Source organism: Dipodomys merriami, unplaced genomic scaffold, assembly GCF_024711535.1.
Source record: "Dipodomys merriami isolate MVZ:Mamm:240054 unplaced genomic scaffold, mDipMer1.0.p SCAF_16, whole genome shotgun sequence".
In the NCBI taxonomy this organism is placed as follows: domain Eukaryota; kingdom Metazoa; phylum Chordata; class Mammalia; order Rodentia; family Heteromyidae; genus Dipodomys; species Dipodomys merriami.
Genome location: NW_027202937.1, coordinates 4,918,268 through 4,938,314, shown reverse-complemented (window position 1 = coordinate 4,938,314; position 20,047 = coordinate 4,918,268). Strand labels below are relative to the sequence as shown.

Here is a 20,047-nt window from a genome sequence, read left to right as displayed (position 1 = left end):
GCTCAAGTAGTAGAGTGCTAACCTTAAGCAAAAAGAAGCTCAGGGACAGCACCTAAGCCCTGAGTTCAAGCCCAGGACTGGCACAAAAGGAAAAAAAAAAACAACAGACCAAAGTCGGATGCCAGTGGCTCATGCCTGTCATCCTAACTATTCAGGAGGCTGAGATCTAAGGATCACAGTTCAAAGCCAGCCCACGCAGAAAAGTCTGTGAGACTCTTATCTCCAATTAACCACCAGAAAACTGGAAGTGGTGCTGTGACTCAAGTGGTAGAGCACTCACCTTGAGCTGAAGAGCTGAGGGACAGTGCCCAAGCCCAGAGTTCAAGCCCCACGACCAACAAAAAAAAAAAAAAACAGAAGCAGGCTAAATTCAACTTCTCTCCTAGTCCTAAGATTCTCAGCAAGGGCTATTGCTTACCTGCAGTGGGGATGTAGCTTACTGGTAGAGCACTTGCCTACCATGTGTGAGGTCCTTCAGTCCCCAGCACCACAAGTAAAACACTTTTCTTTCTCTCACTCAGTCACGCCTTTGGTAGAAGCCACTGTATAATGGAAAGGCTTGGAAATCCTCAACCCTGGAGCCTGCTATCTCTCTGTGCCCCCAAGACAGAGCTCTTCTGTTCCAGTCTCATTTTTCCAGTTTCACTTTCTCCCAGGCTATTCTATCTCCCGCCTCTCGCTTCTCACCCAGTCTTTCCATCCACAATGAGCTCTGGCTATAACTGCTGGCCAGTGGCCCACAGGGAGGCACAGTGGGCTGAAGAGCCTGGAAATCCTGCTTGCTCCCAGCCTGCGCCACGTGCTCCTCACCTTCTACCCTCAAGGCAAGAAGCCAAAAGGGGCGGGGTGTGCCACTGCTGGGCTTGAACTCAGGGCCTCATGCTCTCACCCAACTTTTCATCCAAAGCTGCTGCTCTACTACTTGAATCACACCTCTACTCCCATTTTTTGCTGGTTAAGTGGAGATAAGGATCTCTTGGACTTTCTGCCCAGGCTGGTTTTGAACCTTGCTCCTCTGATTTCTGCTTCCTGAGTAGTTAGGATTTACAGGTGTGAGCCACAGGCTTCCAGCCAGCTTTTTTCTTGCAAGCAATAAAGACTTGATTATTCCATTTGTTCTAGCCATGTCCAGTTTCTACCTGCAAGGCTTCAATGTCCCCTATAGAACCCGGTTAGTTTTGTTTGTTTAACTGTGCTTCAAAGGATCAAATCATAATCAAATAACGTGAAATCAGCCAACATTCACTGTGTACCTACTATATGCAAAGGGCACTAAGCTGGTACAATGGGAAATCCCAAATGACTAGAATCCCAAAAAGGGGAGGGTGGTGACTTTAAGATTTTATTATCTAATTGGAGAAATGTGACATAAAAAGCTAAGCAGTTAAAATACAATGTGTTCAAAGTTACTAGGTGCTTCTGAAATAAAAGTTAGCCAACAATACATTATAACATCAATGACCAGAATCCCAAAGAGGGGAGGGGAATGATGTGGGTGTGGCCAGAGTAATCAGGAAATAGCACCAGGAGGTAGGTCCCTCTAAGTCTGCACAGAGAACCCCACCCCAGCCTCACCATTCCTCACTGCCCATTCTGCCGGATCTCACACAACTGAAGAAACAGATCAAGCCTCTTGCTTTGAGATTCAGGCTAGAAAATGGCAGAACTGGTATTTAAACGAGGAAAACGTGGGATCATGCTTTTTAAAAAGAGAAATAAAATGGTATAGTAGTGAGAGCCTGTAGTCCCAGCACTCCTGAAACTGAGACAATGGATCCCTTGAACCCAGGAGTTCTTAGTCTGGCCAAAGTAGTGAGACTCCCATGAAAGAGGAAGGAAGGAAGGAAGGAGGGAGGGAGGGAGGGAAGGAGGGAGGGAGGGATAAGGGAACCAAGTGCTAGTTGTTCACACTTGTAATTCTAGCTATTGAGGAGGCTAAGGTTCAAAGCCAGCTCAGTAGTCAAATCCAAGAGAGGTGTGTGTGTGTGTGTGTGTGTGTGTGTGTGTGTGTGTGTGTGTGTGTGTGTGTGTGTGTGTGTGTGTGTGTGTGTGTGTGTGTGTGTGTGTGTGTGTGTGTGTGTGTGTGTGTGTGTGTGTGTGTGTGTGTGTGTGTGTGTGTGTGTGTGTGCTAGTCTGGTCCTGGGACTTGAACTCGGATTGGGTGCTATCCAAAGCTTTTGCTCAAGGATAACACTTTAATCACTTGAGCCACAGCTATACTTCCAGGGTTTTTTGTTTTGTTTTGTTTTGTTTTTGTCTTTTTGTAGTATAGTAGAGATAAAAGTCTCTCAGACTTTCCTGCCTTGGCTGGCTTAAAACCATGATCCTCAGATCTCAGCCTCCTGAATAGCTAGGATTACAGGCCTGAGCCATCCACACCCAGCTCTGTGAGATTCTTAGTGTTCAATTAATCACCAGAAAACCGGAAGTGATGCTGTGGCTCAAAGTGGTAGAATGCAAGTCTTGAGCAAAAAAGCTCAGGGACAAGGCCCAGGCTCTGAGTTCAAGCTCCACAACTGACAACAACAACAAAAAGTATCAAAGTTCAAAGCCCAGGCTGGCTTTGAACTGCGATCCACAGATTTCAGACTCCTAAGTAGCTAGGATTAGAGGTCTGAGCCACTGGCACCCAGTACTGAAAGACTCTTATCTCCAACAAGCTGGGAGTGCAAATGTGGCTCAAGTGGCAGATTCCTAGCCATTAGCAAAAAAGCTAAGCAAGAGCATGAGGCCCTGAGTCCACGCCCCAGTACCTGTAAAAGAAAGAAAGAAAAAGAGGAGAGAAGAGAGAGGGAAGGAAGGAGGGAGGAAGGAAAAAGAATGGAGAAATTTCTTTGTTCCTTGGCCCTCCCTGCCCTGTACCTCCTCACTTCTCCCCTCCCACCCCCATAAATGACAGGGGGAGGATCAGTGCCAGACCTGCTCTCTTGCCCATTTCTAGGTGAGTCTTACTCTCTCAGCACACAGAAATCCCAGTAGAGGAATCTCATTTGACCCAACCACTCGGTGTTCTAATTGATGGAAGATTCCACACTGCTGTCATTACTGTTCATTGCCTCATCTTTAATTTTGATTTCCCACCAATCATCCCCAAGTCCCCTGGTCCACAACCATGAACAAACCAAGTGATTTCAGGGGGGAGAGCAGTCTGTAAACATCTCCCAGGGCCCAACCACCTAGCCAGCCTGGCTCCTATGACAACTGCACCTTGTCCTGTCCAGAGACTCACTACATGGTCCTCTACTCAGGCCAATATGGTAAAACCCATAAGCCTTCCCCAGCGCTGGGATACGCCCCCCAACAAGGGAGGAGTCTAAAGAGTGCCTTGAAGGCTCTTGGCACAGTTCATTAAGATATCAACCCTTAATGAACTATTTCTTTGTTTAAATTGTCATTTATCTTGGGGAACAGGGGTCTTTGTGGAAAAGGAAAAGCCTGTCCCTTCCATCTCTCCCTCCCCCATCTCCACTGAGCACAGACTCTGGGTCTCTGAGTTGGAGACATTGAAAAGCAGGGTAGATGAGGAGGAAAGAAGATTCCAGAGAGGAAAGATAGGGTGAGGAAAAGGGAAAGTCTTGATTAAGCAGGAGGCAAATTGGGGTGGGGGTGGGGAGGCAGAGAAGAAGGTCTGTTGGAGTAAGATCACTGCCAAGCATCAGTGCACTTTTTGTTGTTGTTGTTGGTTGTGGGTCTTGAATTCAGAGCCTGGCCACTGTCCCTGAGCTTTTTTCCCCTCAAGGCTAGCACTCTACCACTTTGAGCCACAGCTCCATTTCTGGGTTTTTGTTTTTTTGTTGGTTGTGGGGCTTGAACTCTGGGCTTGGGCCCTGTCCCTGCGCTCTTCAGCTCAAGGCAAGTGCTCTACTGCTTCAGCCACAGCACCACTTCTGGTTTTCTAGAGGTTTATTGAAGAGTCTCATGGGCTTTCCTGCCTGGGGTTGGCTTTGAACCGCGATCCTCAGATCTCAGCCTCCTGAGTAGCTAGGATTACAGGCGTGAGCCACCAGTGCCCGGCTTATTTCTGGTTTTTGAATGGTTAATTGGAGATAAGAGTGTCCTGGAGACTTTTCTGCCAGGTTTGGCTTTGGACCGTGATCTCAGATCTCAGACTCCTGAATAGTAAGGATTACAGGTGTGAGCCACCAGTATCAGGCTCAATGCACTCTTAACTGTCCATCAAGGTAGGAAGCTGGAGCTGGTGCTAGTGGCTCACGCCTTTAATCCTAGCTACTCAGGAGGCTGAGATCTGAGAATCATGTTTTTTGTTTGTTTGTTTTGTTTTTGGTCCTGTTGTGGGGCCTGAACTCTGGGCCTGGGCACTGTCCCTCAGCTCTTCAGTTCAAGTCTAGCACTCTACCACTTGAGCCACAGCACCACTTCTGGCTTTTTTTCTTTTTGCTTATGTGGTGCTGAGGAATCAAACCCAGGGCCTCATGCATGCAAGGCAAGAGCTCTACCACTGAGCCACCTTCCCAGCCCCGAGAATCATGGTTTGAAGTCAGTCTGTGCAGGAAAACCCATGATACTTTTTTTTTTTTTGGTTGGTCATGGGGCTTGAACTCTGGGCTTGGGTGCTGTCCCTCAGCTCTTCAGCTCAAGGCGGGCACTATACCGCTTGAGCCACAGCGCCACTTCTGGCTTTCTAGTGGTTTATTGAAGATAGGAGTCTCATGGACTTCTCTGCCTGAGCTGGCTTTGAACTGTGATCCTCAGAACTCAGCCGCCTGAGTAGCTAGGATTATAGGCATGAGCCACTTGGGCCCAGCTTTTATATCCACTAAACTACCAAAAAGGCTGGAAGTGGAGCTGAGGCAAACACACACACACACACACACACACACACACACACACACACACACACACACACACACACACACACACACACACACTACCTAGAGATACAGGCAACAAACCTGAATTCATTCATCTCAGCAAAACAAAAGTTGAATAAAACACAAGTAAAGCCTAGTAGCTCACACCTGTAATCCTAGCACTCAGTAAGTCCAAGGTAGAAGGGTCACAAATTCAAGGTCAATTTGGGCTACACAGCAAAACAAAAACAAAAACAAACAACAAGTGAAATCATAGAGCCTAAGGATACGTTTTGTTTAATTTTATTTATCCCTCACCTGTCCCTTAGGCCTCATGGGTAGGCAAGTTCTCTACCACTGAGCTACCCCTTGGCCATTTATGGTACTGGTTTGTGAAGGAACAGACAAAGGGAGAGAGGGAATAATGGATAGGGAAGGGCCTCCACTTTATCAGTGAGGACTTGAATTTTTTTTAAGCAAAAAGATATACAAATCATAAGTATACATACAATTAGGCTGGGTGCTAGTGGCTGTAATCCTAGTTACTCGAGAGGCTGAGATCTGAAGATCATGGTTCAAAGCCAGACCAGGCAGTAAAGTTACTGAAAGCTAGTATTTTATCCCTTACCTTCTAGTTTTTTAATGGTTAACTGGGGATAACAGCCTCTAGGATTTGTTTCTTGGCCAGCTTTCAACCTCTATCCTCAGATCTCAGCCTCCTGAACGGCTAGGATTATAGGCATGAGCTACAAGTGCCTGGTGGCAGAAGAACCATCTTTTTTTTTTTTTTTAAATTTACTTATGTGGTACGGAGGAATGTGTGTGCTAGGCAAGCCACATTCTGAGCCCCAAGACCCATCTATTGTTAGTGTGGATTTTAAATCATTGGTGTATGGGACTAGACAGCAGACAGCAGAGCATGGTAGCCTACGCCTTCTGGCAAACATACATATGGATACCTTTCTGTAGGCATTTACTTAGGAGTGTAGCTACTTCATTTTGCTACGTTTTGTTAATCAAGTGCCATTCCTTAATACCTGGGGGAAAATGTTTTTGAGAGGAGGAAAAATTCAGATTCAAATTCAGTCAGGGGAATGGACTCATAAGATATTGGGGCTGTGAGAATGCGACTCATGTGTCCCCATGTACACATGAATCATCAGCTCCTCTCACGCTCTCCCAAGGTGTCTTGGATTAGTCAACTTCAAGCCCTCAACAGGGAGTCAGCAGACCCTGGGGAAGGGCATCTATTTCTGAGCACAGAGACCTAAGCATGAACCCTTGAGTCCCTGCCTCCAGCTCTGTGGCTAGCAGCAAGTTACCTGACCTCCCTGAGCCTTGTCTATAAATGAAAAGAGCCACTACGCATAGGTAGAGCAATGAAGCTTACTTAGCATGTTAGGCTAGGACCTGGCACACAAGGCAGGCACTGAGCAAGTGGTAGTTAGAACTTTCTTTCTCTTTCTCTTTCTTTTGCTTGAACTCAGGATGTCACGTTCTCGCTTCTCTTTTTCTTGTGTGTATGTGTATATGCAGATACTGGGGCTTGAACTACAAGCCTGGGTGCTGTTCCTGAGCTTTTTTGCTCAAGGCTAGCCTCTACCACTTGAGCCACAGCTCCATTTTTGAATTTTTGTGGTTGTGGTTCACTGGAGATAAGAGTCAGACAGATTTTTCCTACCCAGGCTGGAAAAGATTAAACCAAGATCCTCAGATTTCAGCCTCACAAGTAGCTAGGATTATAGGCATGAGTCACCTGGCCTAACTTTTGCTTGGCTTTTTGGCTGCAGGTTGGTGATCTATCACTTGGGGGCCACATCTCTACTCCTAGCTGTAATCCTCAGATGTCAGCCTCCTAAGTACCTGCTGATTTGCAGCTTTCTGAAGCCACTATTCCATGTTTTAAAGTGAGAAAATGGATTCACAAAAGGAAAATGAAGTATTTATGTAAAACCTTTGAAGACCTGGCCCTCAAGCCTTTTCTACTCTCCTTCCAAGCGCTCACAGATGCATTCTCCAGATGTTGTGGGTGAAGAAAGCGAGGCTCAGACCCCTTGTGTGTTTCGTGCAGGGCACAGACTAGGAAACGGTGGCAGGGGCTGAAGTTCAGCTGGAAGCTGCCTGATTTAGACCCCCAGGCTCCTACCTTTGGCCTTCCTAGTAGCACCAGGTAGCAAGCTTTTGATTCCTGCCATTGTTTGGTGTACCTATTCTGCATTCTGAGATGGAACAAGACTGGTTGCTCCCACTCAGGGTCAAGTATTCCTGTCTGAAATCTCCCGGAGAAAGTGCACCAGGAGAAAGTGCTGCTCTGGACGGGCTTCTGGCATCATTTAGTCTGCATTTTTCTTCAGAAGGAGCTTGGTTTTCCTCATTGAACACCCTTAGAGAGGACAAGACAGTCTTCCCACTCCCCTGGGCTTTCCACTGTGACTCCCAGAGCTCTGGAGACTTAGCAGGACTGGAGATGAGCCACTCTAGGCTCTGTGTGGGCTGTCTGCACACTGTCACATCCACCAAGCTGGCTTTCTGCAGAAGATCAAGATCTTCAGGAGTGGCTTCCAGTGCTCGTCTAAGCCAATCTGGTTGGAATCATGGGCATGTGATGAAAGCTATCTGTGTCTCAGTTTCCTCCTCTGTAAAATGGAGGTAATAGAAATATTAGCTTGCTAAATAAGCCAATGTGCCTGGCATGAGTGCCACTTCACACTGTAACTGTCATCTGATTCTTAGTGCTACAGCTATGGCTACATTGGAATAGGCCACCGTGATATCCAAATGAATGGCATGGAGCCACAGGTGTGGTAGAATATGTGTTCAGCATCCCTGAGGCCCTGGGTTCCATCCCCAGCAGCCCAACTTGCCCAAATAAATAACAGAGTCCACTTCCCAACTCACAGCTTCATGTCAGAAAAGCTACAGCAGGACCAAGGTGTGCCTGTCTCACCTGCCCAATTGGACACAGACAGAAGACCTAGGCCTGTGCAGGTATCACATTTACAGCTACTTGGAATGTTGCTCTTACAGAGTAAAGACAGAATGAGAGCAACCCAAGGGGAGCCTCCTCACTGAGGCCCCTTTCTTCCACCCGGGACCTCCACCCTCCCAGGCAATTAGGCCCAGACCAGGCCCAGCCCACCCTGAGGGAGAGTGCATCACGTGGCTGCTCCTTGTCCACCTGCCACTGGTGACCTGGGGCCAAGAGGGCCTTCCTGCCTTCACCCACCATCTGGGCATTCCCTTGCTGGTGGGGCCTGAATCACAGTGGGGAGGGGGTTGCTTATGGATCCTGAAAGGGGGGGAAGGGGGGGAAGAGAAAAGTAAGGGGATTGATCAGATCAGGTGTGGCAGATCGGGAGGATGTGTTCAGCTGTCCACAGCTGCCAGCCGCGATCTTGGTCAGCTACCGATGCCGGGTCTTTCCTTGCCGGACTTCCCCCCCTCCCTGCGCCCCTCCCACCCCAAATACGCGTCGCCACCCCCCCCCCCCCAGTCCAGGTGGGCCGAAGCGCGGTTCGGAGTCGCAGAGATTTTGTTTACAATCGGTAACTCGTCTGTAATTCGTCCAGATAATTGCCAGATAACAACTTTTTCGCCACTTTCCCCGGGTGGAGTGGATCCAGCTCTCACGGGTTTTCAGAGAAGATTCTCCACGGGAAAGTCCCCTTCGCAGGTGAAGGGGGTAAGGGGAGAGGGGGGGTGAGTGATCACAAAGCCCAGAGGGAGCCTCCCCACCCCCACCTCCGCTTCAGTAAGCCCACCCTCAGCCCCCACGCAGCGGGGAATGAGAGGGGGCCAGGCCGGGCCTCAGCGCCCCGACGCCGGCTCCGGGCTCCGGACTCGGAGGCGGGGTGGGGGGGGCTGGCCACTCCCCGACCCAGGCGCAGCCCGCCGGGAACCAGTGAACCGCGTGGGAGCAGGACTTGTCCATTCCTCCAGACTCTAGGGGTCAGGGTGAACATCGGAGATCCCCCTGCCTATCCTCGCGCGCGCGGATCCGCCACCCTGCGTTCTCCCTCCCCAGCGGTCGCCGGTTTTCCTCCCCAGAAGTTTGGTCCACGTGGTGGTGTCGCGCCGGCGGCTGGCTGGCGGCCTCGCGGCGTGAAAGAGTCCGCGTCGGCTTTAGGCGAATTACGGTAGCCCTAGAAGTTGGTTCTCCCCTCCCTCCGCGGCTCCCTCGCTCCCTCCCTCCGGCTCCCCTCCCCGGCGCTCCGCGCGCTCCCTCCCTCGCTCCCCCTCCCCCGCCCGCCCCGCCCCGCCCGCGCGCCGCGCGCTCGCAGCCACTCGCCGCCCGGGCTCAGTCGCAGCCCCTCGGAGTCCGCAGCCGGCCGCCCCTGCGGGCCGGACAGTGCGGCCGGTGGCCGGAACCGAGCCCCCCAGCCCGCGGAGAGGGCGCGGCGGCAGCGGCGGCGGCGGCGCGGGGTGGGGAGGAGCCCGGGCCGGAACCAGGGCTGGGCCGGGGGCGGGGACGCCGGGGTCCCGGAGCCTGGGAGCCGAAGCGAGCGGAGGAACGTCGCGGACGGACCGGGGAGGAAGACCGGAGCCCCGGGCGAGCCGAGCGACTCCCAAAGTGCGATGCCCCGGCGGGACTGAGGCGCGCGGCGGGCGGCGCGGCGCGGCGCGCGGGGAGGACGCCCGGGAGCGGCGCGGAGCGGAGCGGCCGCCCCGGCGGGCGGCGGCGGGCCCGGGCTGCGCCCCGAGCGCGCCCCATGCCCCGCGCGGGCTGACGGGCCGGAGCCCGCACGGAGCGGCCGGGCGGGACAGGTAGGTGGCGGGCCGGGGGCGCGACGCGGGGGTGGGGGAGAGCGGGGCGGGCGGCGGACCCCCTCCCGGGCTCGCCCGCCCGGCTCCCCCGCTCCCCGGCTTTACTTTGTGTTTGCAAACTGCCCGCCGAGACGCGCCGGGCGCCGGGAGGAGCACTTTGTTCCACCCGGGCCGGCCGCGGTCCCCGGATCCCGGGGAGCCGCGAGACCCCGCCCCCCCGGCCCGGGCCCCCCGCGGGCCGGGGCTGCCTGGGGAACAGGTGGGGCCGCAGCGCGGCGGCGCGAGTGGGGCCCGCGGAAGGCGTGCGTGTGGGGGGGGCGCGGAGACGCCACCGAGGCCCGGCCTGCCCCGGGAAGCCCGGGCTCCGCCCCTCCCGGCCTCGCCCCCCCTCCCCGGAATGGGGTGTCTGGGGGGCGCGACCCCCCCTTCCCCGCCCCGAGTCAGACAAAGAATACTTCCCGGACTTTCCTGAGCTGGGAAGGGAGGTGGTGCGCTGGGAGCCTCCAACTCGAGTCCGCTTGGGAACCCCCCCCCGACACGCCCCGGGCGCGGAGGGGACCCCGGGCACGCTCCCCGCGTCGCCTGGGGTGAGGCGGGCACGGGCTGGGTTGAGGTCGCGCCTCGGAAGTACCGAGACCCCCGAACCCTCGTTCCGGAACCCGTCCTCCTGCCTGGACATAGAGCGGAAAACTTCTTGGGAACTTGAGAGCGTCTGGAAATGGCCCCTGTGTGGGGGGTTCTGATTCTTTTTCTCTTGGGGGGTGTGTGTGTGCACACGCGTGTGCGCGCGCGCCGCGGGGATAGGGGACTGATCTGGGTGACACCTCGATTCATCTCCTTTGGGAACACCTCCCGCCCTAGTGGAAGTGGGGGCCCAGCGGGGTCAGAGGTCATCGGAGAACAAGGTCCTTCCTGGCATACCCCAGCAGGACCCCATCCATCCACGCAAGACCGCCCTGGGACAGGCCCCCCACCCCCCACCCCAGCACCTCGGACCCGGCCCCTCCTGGGCCTCTCCAGCCTCACGCTCCGCCTCAGCCGCCAAACAAACTTGTTGGGCTGTGCGGGCGCTGAGCCGGTGGCGCTAGAATGCGGGGTGCCCTTGGAGACTTGGGGGATCGCGGCTATCCGAGGGAGGAAAGTCGCTCATGTGATTTCGCGGGATGCGAATGCCAATGCAGAGGCCCTGTCTGCGGCCGATTACTTCTTTCCCCCAACTGTGGCGACCTTGGGAGCACCGGGGTGGCTCCCAGTCTCTCTAGGTTAGAGGAAGATTAGGGGTCCTGACCTCGGAGAGAGCGCACTGCTCCCTTGGCACCCCAGTCTCTCCGAGCCAGCTCTGGGGGCCGGTTTTCTTGCTCATTCTGCAGCGGCGCACCTGGGATTGAAGGCATCTAGGGTGTCGAGCACCACCCCAGATCATGTCTCCCAGCTGGTTGATGGGGCATCCGGAGCAGGAGAGAAGAGTGGGGGGCCTGGAGGATGTGAACCCGCGTTCTGAAGCCACGGTACCGCAGACTGGATGAGAAAGCCCAGGAGCGTTTTGGCCAATGCGGGATTTTTACATGAACTTTGCCACTGTTTCACGGCACCCGGCTGGATTCCTCACAGATCCAATTTAGGTCTAGAATTGGGGGGGGTCGCAGACAGTGAGTGCAACATGGGAGACAGCTGCTATGGTTCCACGAAGGCCTTCTCCCGAAGGAAGAAGGGGCAGCAGGACCATCTTGGTAGCCTGGCATGGCACGGGGCAGCTCCCCAACGCCCAGCTTCTCACCAGCACGCCTTTTTTCTTTTTTTTCCTGGAGATTCAAGAACAGCAAGGAGTTGACTCCTTGTCCCCCATGCCTTTGGGTCTTTTAACCTCCTTGGCAAGAGCTAGGAGGAGCTACTCAAAAGGGAACCGCAGGACCCAAGCAAGCTCCGTTCCCTCCTCTCAAAACACCGCCAGGCCGAAGTTGGCAGGTTTTTTTTTTTTTTTCCTTGACTTGATTAACTTGGTCTTGCTCTGAGGGTTTGGGGTTCTTTGTCACCTAGTGGGTGGAGAGAGGACACAGAGTGCCTAGATTTTGCATGCTCCCATGTCACCCTTAGACCAGAGTTTCTAAAGACTGTTGGAGGGCCTCACAGGTTGTGTAAAAGAAGGGGTTCTGAGGGGCTGCAGCTAAGATCTGAACCTCTGCTTTGGGACCCCCCACGTTCCTACTTTACCCTGGCCACTAAGCTCTGGACTCCAGGATGGAATTTTCTGTTCTCCCTGCCCTGGGAGATGGGAAGTGGGGGATAGGGGAACCCCTGAGACCTGGACAGGAAAAGGTCTGGCTCCGTGCTGGAGAATGGGGGTCAGGGCATACAGGCCCAGCTTACCCAGGGACCTGCCTGCCTCTGGTCCAGTCTGTGTAGCCACTTTCCCCCCCCCCCCCCCCCTTCGCCACTCTGCCTTTGGCTGAAAACTTCCTTTCTTGGCTATGGGCAGGTAGATCTCTTCTTCTCAGGAATGTGCTATCCTGCTGGGCCAGTCCTCCAAACACACCTCTTCCTTGGGTGGGTGGTGGTAGGGGGAGCAGAATGGCTTAAGTGTGGGTGGCAGGGGGGGGGGGCTTCAGTAATTGCCCAAATGTTGGTAGCTGAGTCTTTCCTCTGTCTGACCAGGTCCTGGGGTACCTGAAAGATACCAAAAGTACCTGAGAGGCTGAGGTCTGCCCTCTGGACTCCAGTGCTGGGATGAAAGAGAGGTTGGGGAGGCAGGGCATCTGTTTTACAGGAGGGGGGTGGTGTAAAGTCCCAGGAGAAGGAAAAGCTGTCTCCCCTAGAAGCCTTCCCTGTTCCACAGCCACCCTCCTTATATCTTAACCCTTCAGTTGTCCTGGCCGGTCCCAGAGGCCTGCTGTCTGTCTTTCCAGCTGGCCATAGTGCACCCAAGCAGGCACAGAGTCTTTTCCATTCATGCCAACTGATATTTCCTTTCATCCAGGGGCTCTTCTCAGCCTCCTCTCTCCCCTGCATCTCACCCCTCTCCTGGCTTCTCTAGGCCTAAGGCCACAGGCACAATTTCGTCCAGGTTCTGCTGCTTTTCTCCATTGGCTGCAAATGGCTTCCTAAGACTTGGTTCCATAGTTCTGGATCCCAGGCAAAGAACTCCGACCTCCCCAGGGCAGACCGCGTGTCAGAGTGGAAAAGGCTTTGGAACTTGGCAATAGAGATGCGACTCTGGGGAACTTAATTAAGCTCCAGGAACCTCAATTTTCTTAGGATGGAAAGTAGGTCGGTGATACCCAGGTGGAGAGTCTGCTTGGGAGTTGAATGCGAGGTAAAGTCCTCAGCATCCTGCCTGGCCAGGGGAGTGCCCGTCCAGGGATTTTTTTTTTCCTTTTTTTAATTAGTTTACCAGCACTGCCAGGCCACTTATTGGGCTGGATACTAGAAATACTGGAGTATTAACCTTCATTTTATAGGGTGGAAAATGAAGTCAGAGAAGAGGTGACTATGTCTGAGGTTACACAGCTGCTTAGCAGCAAAGCTAGGACTTCAAATTGTGGGGTTCCTGACCCAGTATAACCAGTAGGGCTTGAACCTCTGCTATAGGTAAGAGAGCTAATAGAAGGGGTAGAGGGGCTACTAGCCCCCCTTACCATACCCTGTCCCTCAACTCTTTTTTCCTTTTCTCACCTTTACCAGTTTGAAGTGATTGTTCCTCTTACACTTGGGCTACTGGTTACCTTCCTGTCTGCCTTTAGGAAGGATCTGGGAGCAGAACCTGGGTACCCCATATACACCCTGGAGTGCCCCCTCTAGGGCAAAATGGGAGCAGAAGAGGAAAAATGACTGGGACTCCCTTCTCTCCAAAAAAGAATATTCTTCGTTTTTGAAATTCACTGCCTTCACATCCTTTTGGAGGCAGCTGCTGGTCTCAGACCAATTTGGGAGCTACCACTGGAATGGATCATCTCAGAGAGGAAAAGAAACTTCTTCCCTTGCGCCTGAAGTTGCTGGCGGCTCTGTTCACAGTTGCCTTCCAGATTTTTCATTGGACTGCACTCCCTGGCTCACGGCGAGTTCTGCCTTCCTAGCTGCCGATCACTGAGAATTCTGGATTTTGCCCGCCTAGCCGGGGATCACAATGGGAAGCTTGCTCCTCTGCCCTTCAAACTCCGTGGCATCTCCTCTCTGTTACAGAGCCTCCACGTAAGGCCCAGGCACAAAAGGCAGAGTCTGCGTCCAACCAGACTTAGCCAGTGTCACCCCTTGCCCCCATCCCAGGACTACCCCTACGCAGGGGGCCTATTTTCCACATACCCCCTCCAGTGAAGCCCTTCCCTGCCCAAGAAGTATCTTGTGGCCTGTGCCCTGAAACCCAGCTTGTCTGTCCACCCTCTTGGCCCTTTCTTCTGTACAACTGGCCTCTTCCGTGAGTGTGGTCCATTGGTGGTACAAGATAGAGGTAAAGGGTGTTTCCTTTCCCACTAGAGATGGTTCTGACACTTCTGACCTAGCTATCAGGTTCATGAGCAGGGGGAATGAATGGTGGGTTTCCCCAAACAGTAGCACATAGTATGAGAACAAGCTCTGGCATGAACCAGCATTGACAGAAGTGATGGGAACACAGGTGACCTAGATTTTTCTTTGTAGTTTTCCTTGTGCTACTGGGGGTTGAATTCAGAATCTCACACATGCTCCAGAATTCTGAATGGCGGGAAGGGGAGGGTGATGACCCCTGTAAGTCAGGGTGACTCGGGATGGAGACCCGTGCTCCTAGCACCACAACGCTGCTGTGGAGTGCTCATGGGATAGAACTCAGAGATGAGATGAAGTAAGAATCTGTTTGCAGCTGGGAATGATGTGGCTTAATGCTAGAGTGCCTGCCTAGCCTGCATGAAGCCCTGGGTTCAATTCCTCAGTACACAGACACAAAAAGCTGGAAGTAGTACTGTGGCTCAAGTGGTAGAGTGCTAGCCTTGAGCAAAAGAAGCTCAGGGACAGTGCCCAGGCCCTGAGTTTAAGCCCAAGGATTAGTTAAAAAAAAAAAAAAAAAACAATTGGTTTGCATACAACTTGGAAACTCTGAAGTGAGAAGGTCGTGGCTCGTGCCCGTAATCCTAGCTACTCAGGAGGCTAAGGATTCTGGTTTGAGGCTAGCCTGGGTAGGAAAGTCTATGAGTGCGACTCATCTCCAATTAAGCACTAAAAAGCCAGAAAACTTAAGAGACAGTACCCAGGCCCTGAGCTCAAGTCCCCAGGCTGGTAACAAAATAAAAATGAAAATGAGTAGGAAGAAGACAGATCTTTCTGGAGAGTGTTTGCCTTGGAGGAGGGGGGAGTGCCAGTGTGAAGGGAAGGTAGAAGGTGGGTGAGGAAGGGGTGTCGGTTCTTGTTTCGTCAACCCAATGGTCTGAGTTGGCCTCCTGGGACATGATTCCCCACTGAAAAGCCCTTCTAGGAGAATGTTACTAGAAGCCCACATTCCTAGGAGAACCAGCTTTAAAGAGATTGCTCCAGTGCAAGGCTCAAAGTCCAAACCCCTATATTCTGCCCTCCCCCATGTGCACAAAAGTTGTATCAAAAGAAAAGAAGGGAGCCGGGTGCTGGTGGTTCACGCACCTGTAGCCCTAGCTACTCAGGAGGCTGAGATCTGAGGATCAGAATTCAAAGCCAGCCCTGGCAGAAATGTCCCCATGACACTTCAGTTAACTACCAGAAAACCTAGAGTGCACTATGGCACAAAAGTGACGAGCCACTAGCCTTGAGCAAAAAAGCTAAGGGACAGCATCTAGGCCCTGAGTCCAAGCCCCACACCCAAAAAGAGTAAAAGAGAAAGAAGGGTACGCTGGCTTTTGGGGAGCAAAGCATGAGCTTCTCCAAGCTAGGAGCTAGAGATGCCCAAGAATTGGGCTGTATTGAGGATTGAGCATTGGTCCCTGGAAGAATTCCCTTTCAGGAAGCGAATGGGATTTCCCCTAAAGAGCCAGGCTCTTCCCATCTCTCTCTTATCTTGGGGTACTTGCTTTGGGTTGCTATTCTGCCACCCCATTTCTGAGCCCCTGGAACCTCTGTGCAAACGCCTTGGTGTCTGAGACCCAGCCTTCGGCATGCAGTTCCTGGGTTTGCAGCCCTCTTCAGAGCATGGAGAAAATGACTACAGCTTGGGTTGCTCTGACAAACCCTAGCCTAGGGGTGAGAGCTGTCAGCTCCCAAAGTTGGATATCTGAGCCACACTGAGGGTAACCTATCCCTGTGCCTAAGCTTTGGGTTCAGGGCTGATGGGGTGGGCCTGGATTCTAAACAGGATCCAGACTACACTGTGCAGGAAGGCGCGGCTCAGCCTGTGGAGATGGTCTTCTCTCTGGGCCTCTGGCTTTCTACTGTATAGTCAGTGAGCACCTGCCGTCGCCTGACTTCTCACCCAGCCAGGCACACCTTCTTTGTTTCTGCTGCTTCTGCGGGTCCTTCCTGAAAGGGGAGCTCTGGGGGGCTCAGGACAGGGGACTCTGACACCCCAGCTAGTCTCCTTGCCAATTAAGCAGCCCAGCCTGATGAAAAGGGGTGCTGCCCACCCCCTCCCACCTGATCCCCATCGACGAGATTTCCCTTCATCAAAATCTCACATCCTCCAGAAATTAATTTGATGCCTCTTGTTATCAATTAATTGAATCTCGTTGGGAGAGCGCGCGGGTGACGCGGGCTGCAGCTTGGCCCTTCTGCGTAGCCATTCTCCCCACCCCCCCACCCCAGGACAGTCTTCCCTTCCCCCATTCCTCTTTTTCTGCCTTGCTTTCAATTTTCAGACATTTTCTAAAATAAAACCACTGCTATATGGTTCTCTTTCCCCAGTTTGGCTTCGTCAGAGCCCCTGGGCTGGTTACTGTCTGGGTGCTAGGTAGGGAAACTTCCTTTCCCCTAGGCTGTGTTTGATCTTTCCTTAAATAAACAAAATCTCACCCTTTGGGAATTTGGCCCTGACCCTGACCACATGTGCTCCAGGGGCTACTGGTGAGAACTTGAAGTGGGGGAGGGAGGTGGGGATGGCCTTAACCCTAGTTGGGGGAAGGGAGACACAGAAGGACCAAAGTAGGGACCTCTGGTCATCTTACTTGGTCCCTTCTAGGAGTCATTTATGAGCTATTTGTCCCTGCTAGGGCTGTCCATTAAATGTAGGGCCAAGAACATAGCTGTGGTACCTCCCTGCTTCCCCAGCCCGTTAGGCAACTACAGGAACCAGACATTAACATGTTCAAGGACACTTGGAAGTCCTAGCTCCGGGCCTTCCTGACATGGAGTATGGGGGAAGAAGGTTCTGGAAAATGTCCTCATTAGGAAATCTGGGAAAGGATTGAAGCAGGTACAACTAGGTGCTCGCTAGACCCTCATTGAGGAACTATGCCTTACTGTAGCCTCTTGTTCATTTAATCCGACAGCCTAGCGGCACCTCAGTTGAGATGCTTGTTACTCTCATGTGGACAAGTATAAGGTTTAGGCCTAGAGAGGTGATGTGACTCTTCCAGGGTCACTCAGTTAATCAGAGACTAATTTCACCTCTACTGAATGTGTGTGTGTGTGTACCCGTGCGTGTGTATGCATGTGCGCATGCCAGTATTGGGACTTGAACTCAAGAGTCTGAACTCTGTCCTGAGCACTGTCCCTTAGCTTTTTCACACTTGAGCCACAGCTCTCCATTTGGCTTTTTGCTGGTTCATTGGAGATCAGTCCCACACACTTCCCTGCTAGAGCTGGCTTCAACTTGTGATCCTTAGATCTCAGCCTACTGTGTGGCTAGGATTACAGGTGTAAGTCACTGGTGCCCAACTCCAAAATAATCTTTAAAGAAAATCTAGGGAGGTTCATGTGAGATGGATTTTTTTTTCTTTTTTTTTTTTTTTTTTTTTTTTTTGTCGGTCATGGGGTTTGAACTCTGGGTCTGGGCGCTGTCCCTCAGCTCTTCAGCTCAAGGCGAGCGCTCTACCACTTGAGCTACAGCACCACTTCCGGTTTTCTGGTGGTTTATTGGAGATAGGAGTCTCATGGTCTCTCCTGCCCGGGCTGGCTTTGAACCGCGATCCTCAGATCTCAGCCTCCTGAGTAGCTAGGATTACAGGCGTGAGCCACCAGCGCCCGGCGGATTTTTTTTTCTTCAGAGAGTTGTACAGCACCAGCTCAGAGAAGGCCTATAGGACAATCTGACCCAAATCTAAATTCCACACCGCTGCATAAAAACTGAGGATGAAGGATAACTCTTTCCTCTTCCAGAAGGAGGGAAGACAAGTCTGTGTCTCTCTCCTTTGCCCAGTGAGACCTTGGATGAAAGTTTGACCTGCTGTCCCCCCCAAAACTTACTCTTTGTGTACATTTTGTTGGAAAGAGGTTTCTCCCGCCCCCTACCCCCATGGAATCACAAGTGGGTCCTGGCCCACTGGGGACTGAGAGAACAAGGCACCCTTCTGAACCCAATCTTCTGTCAGCAAAGAGGTGGAAGAGTGGGAAGTCTGTCCACATCTGAGTTTGGCTGTGTTCTGGATGTTTCTGAGTGTTGAGGCCCAAGATCCCTGGAAATGCCACCCCTAGAAATCTGGAGAATCAGGGACCAGGGCATGTTAGGGCCCCACAGGAGACCCTGGTACCAAAGGTCCTACCCGAACCAGGCTCCAGATGCCCACTCTGGCTTGGAAAGTGTTGCCCCTACCCTTCTAACCAGCAGGCCCCCCAGTAAGACGTCACTATTTAATTAGCCGGCTCTGATTAACCAAACTTGGCGTTAGGCTCCTCTTGCCCTCATCTTTCCCAGCTCCAAATCAATGGCTTTGATATGCTAATTAGGGAGTAATTTAATTTCAAAAGGCCGCAATTAACAAGGGTGTTGTGGACATGCTGTAGTTAAGCGGGAGTAATCTAATTTGCATTAGTAACAAGCAGGGACTAATTAGAAGCTTAATTAGACACTTAGATGGCTCTTATGTTTACTTTCTTAATGAGATGGAGTAGGATCTTTGGTTTATGCTTGTTCTCTCTCTTTTTTTCCCTCTCTATTGTTAATTCTTCCTTTTGGTCATGGTAGTTGGGAGGAGTGCTGAACCAGGCTTCCTAGCCAGGGCCTAGTGGAAGTATTTGGGGTTGGAGCCAGTAAAGGGGTGAATTGGAGAGGAGAGAGGTAGTGAGGGGGCTCAGATCCTCAGAAATTTAAGAGTGAGGCTGGTCTTAGGTCCTTGTCACCTCTTAGGGGAGATGTTCAGCCACTTAGCAGCCAGGTGACCTTGACAAGTCACTTGGCACCTGTGGGTCAGTCAAAGTGAGTGCTGGAATACGGAAGAGAGCAGAGGGACCAGGTATGGGAGGGCTCTTCAAGGAATCTAGAGAGGAATTTTTTTTTGGGGGGGGGGGTCCGGTCGTGGGGCCTGAACTCTGGGCCTGGGCGCTGTCCCTCAGCTCTTCAGCTCAAGGCTAGCGCTCTACCACTTGAGCCACAGCGCCGCTTCCAGCTTTTTTCTTTTTGCTTATGTGGTGCTGAGGAATCAAACCCAGGGCCTCATGCATGCAAGGCAAGCGCTCTACCACTGAGCCATCTTCCCAGCCCCGAGAGGAATGTTTTTTAAGAATGAAATGCTGAGCTGGGCACTGGTGGCCCACACCTGTAATCCTAGCTACTCAGGAGGCTGAGAGCTGAGGATTGCAGTTTGAAGCCAGCCTGAGCATAAAAGTCCATGAGACTTATCTCCAGTTAACCAACAGAAAACCAGAAGTGGAGCTGTGGCTCAAAGTGGTAGCGAGATAACCCTGAGCAAAAGAGCTCAGGGACAGGGCACAGGTCTTGAGTTCAAGCCCCAGGACTGACCAAAAAAAAAAGAATACTTTAAGCCTGGAAGCCTGGTGCTGGTGATTCATGCCTATAATGCTAGCTACTCAGGACAGTGAGATCTGAGGATCACAATTTGAGGGGCTTGGGAACAAGGAAGAAATCTCTGAGACTTTTTAATCTTCAGTTAGTGAAAAGCCAGAAGTAGAATTGTGGTTCAAGTGGTAGAGTATCTATAAGTGCAAGGTCCTGAGTTCAAACTCCTGTATCACTAAAACAACAACAACAACAACAACAAACTGTTGCCTAAAGTATTTGATGTCATGGAAATGCTATGATAGTAAGCAGAAAGTGGAAAAATAGGAAAACTTAATATATAGAAGGTGACAGTTTCACTGCTGTATGTGTGTGTGTAGGAGTATGTGTGGATGGAGCCAAGACCCCATAAGCACTCTACCACTTGCATAGCCATTTTGCATTTTAGATGTTCATATGACAAAAGGCAGTGAAAATGGATTGACTACTGACCAGAAGGTGTTATCCTAAAAGGCTAGATCTCTGGAATTCTGTTTTTCTTTCTTATTTTCATTTTTTGCACTATTAGTTAAACTACTATATTGGGACTTGAACTCAGGACCTCATTCTCTTATTTAGCTTTTTCTGCTCAAGGCTGATGTTCTGCCACTTGAGC

At 52.0% G+C, this 20,047-nt stretch overlaps 1 protein-coding gene across 10 annotated transcripts in view; it reads left to right on the top strand.

Annotated features, from left to right (window-relative positions):
• Positions 1-20,047, top strand: part of Foxp4 (forkhead box P4) — a 70,588-nt gene that overhangs the window by 9,000 nt on the left and 41,541 nt on the right. For 6 of the 10 annotated variants that reach the window (XM_070023792.1, XM_070023791.1, XM_070023788.1 and 3 more), the window contains exon 1: positions 9,272-9,575. The gene's annotated coding sequence lies outside the window, so the exon portion shown is untranslated. Of the gene's footprint in view, positions 1-6,601; positions 7,800-9,128; positions 9,576-13,735; positions 13,761-20,047 lie in introns of those variants that run through there. The other 4 variants (XM_070023785.1, XM_070023790.1, XM_070023795.1 and 1 more) reach the window with 4 other exon arrangements.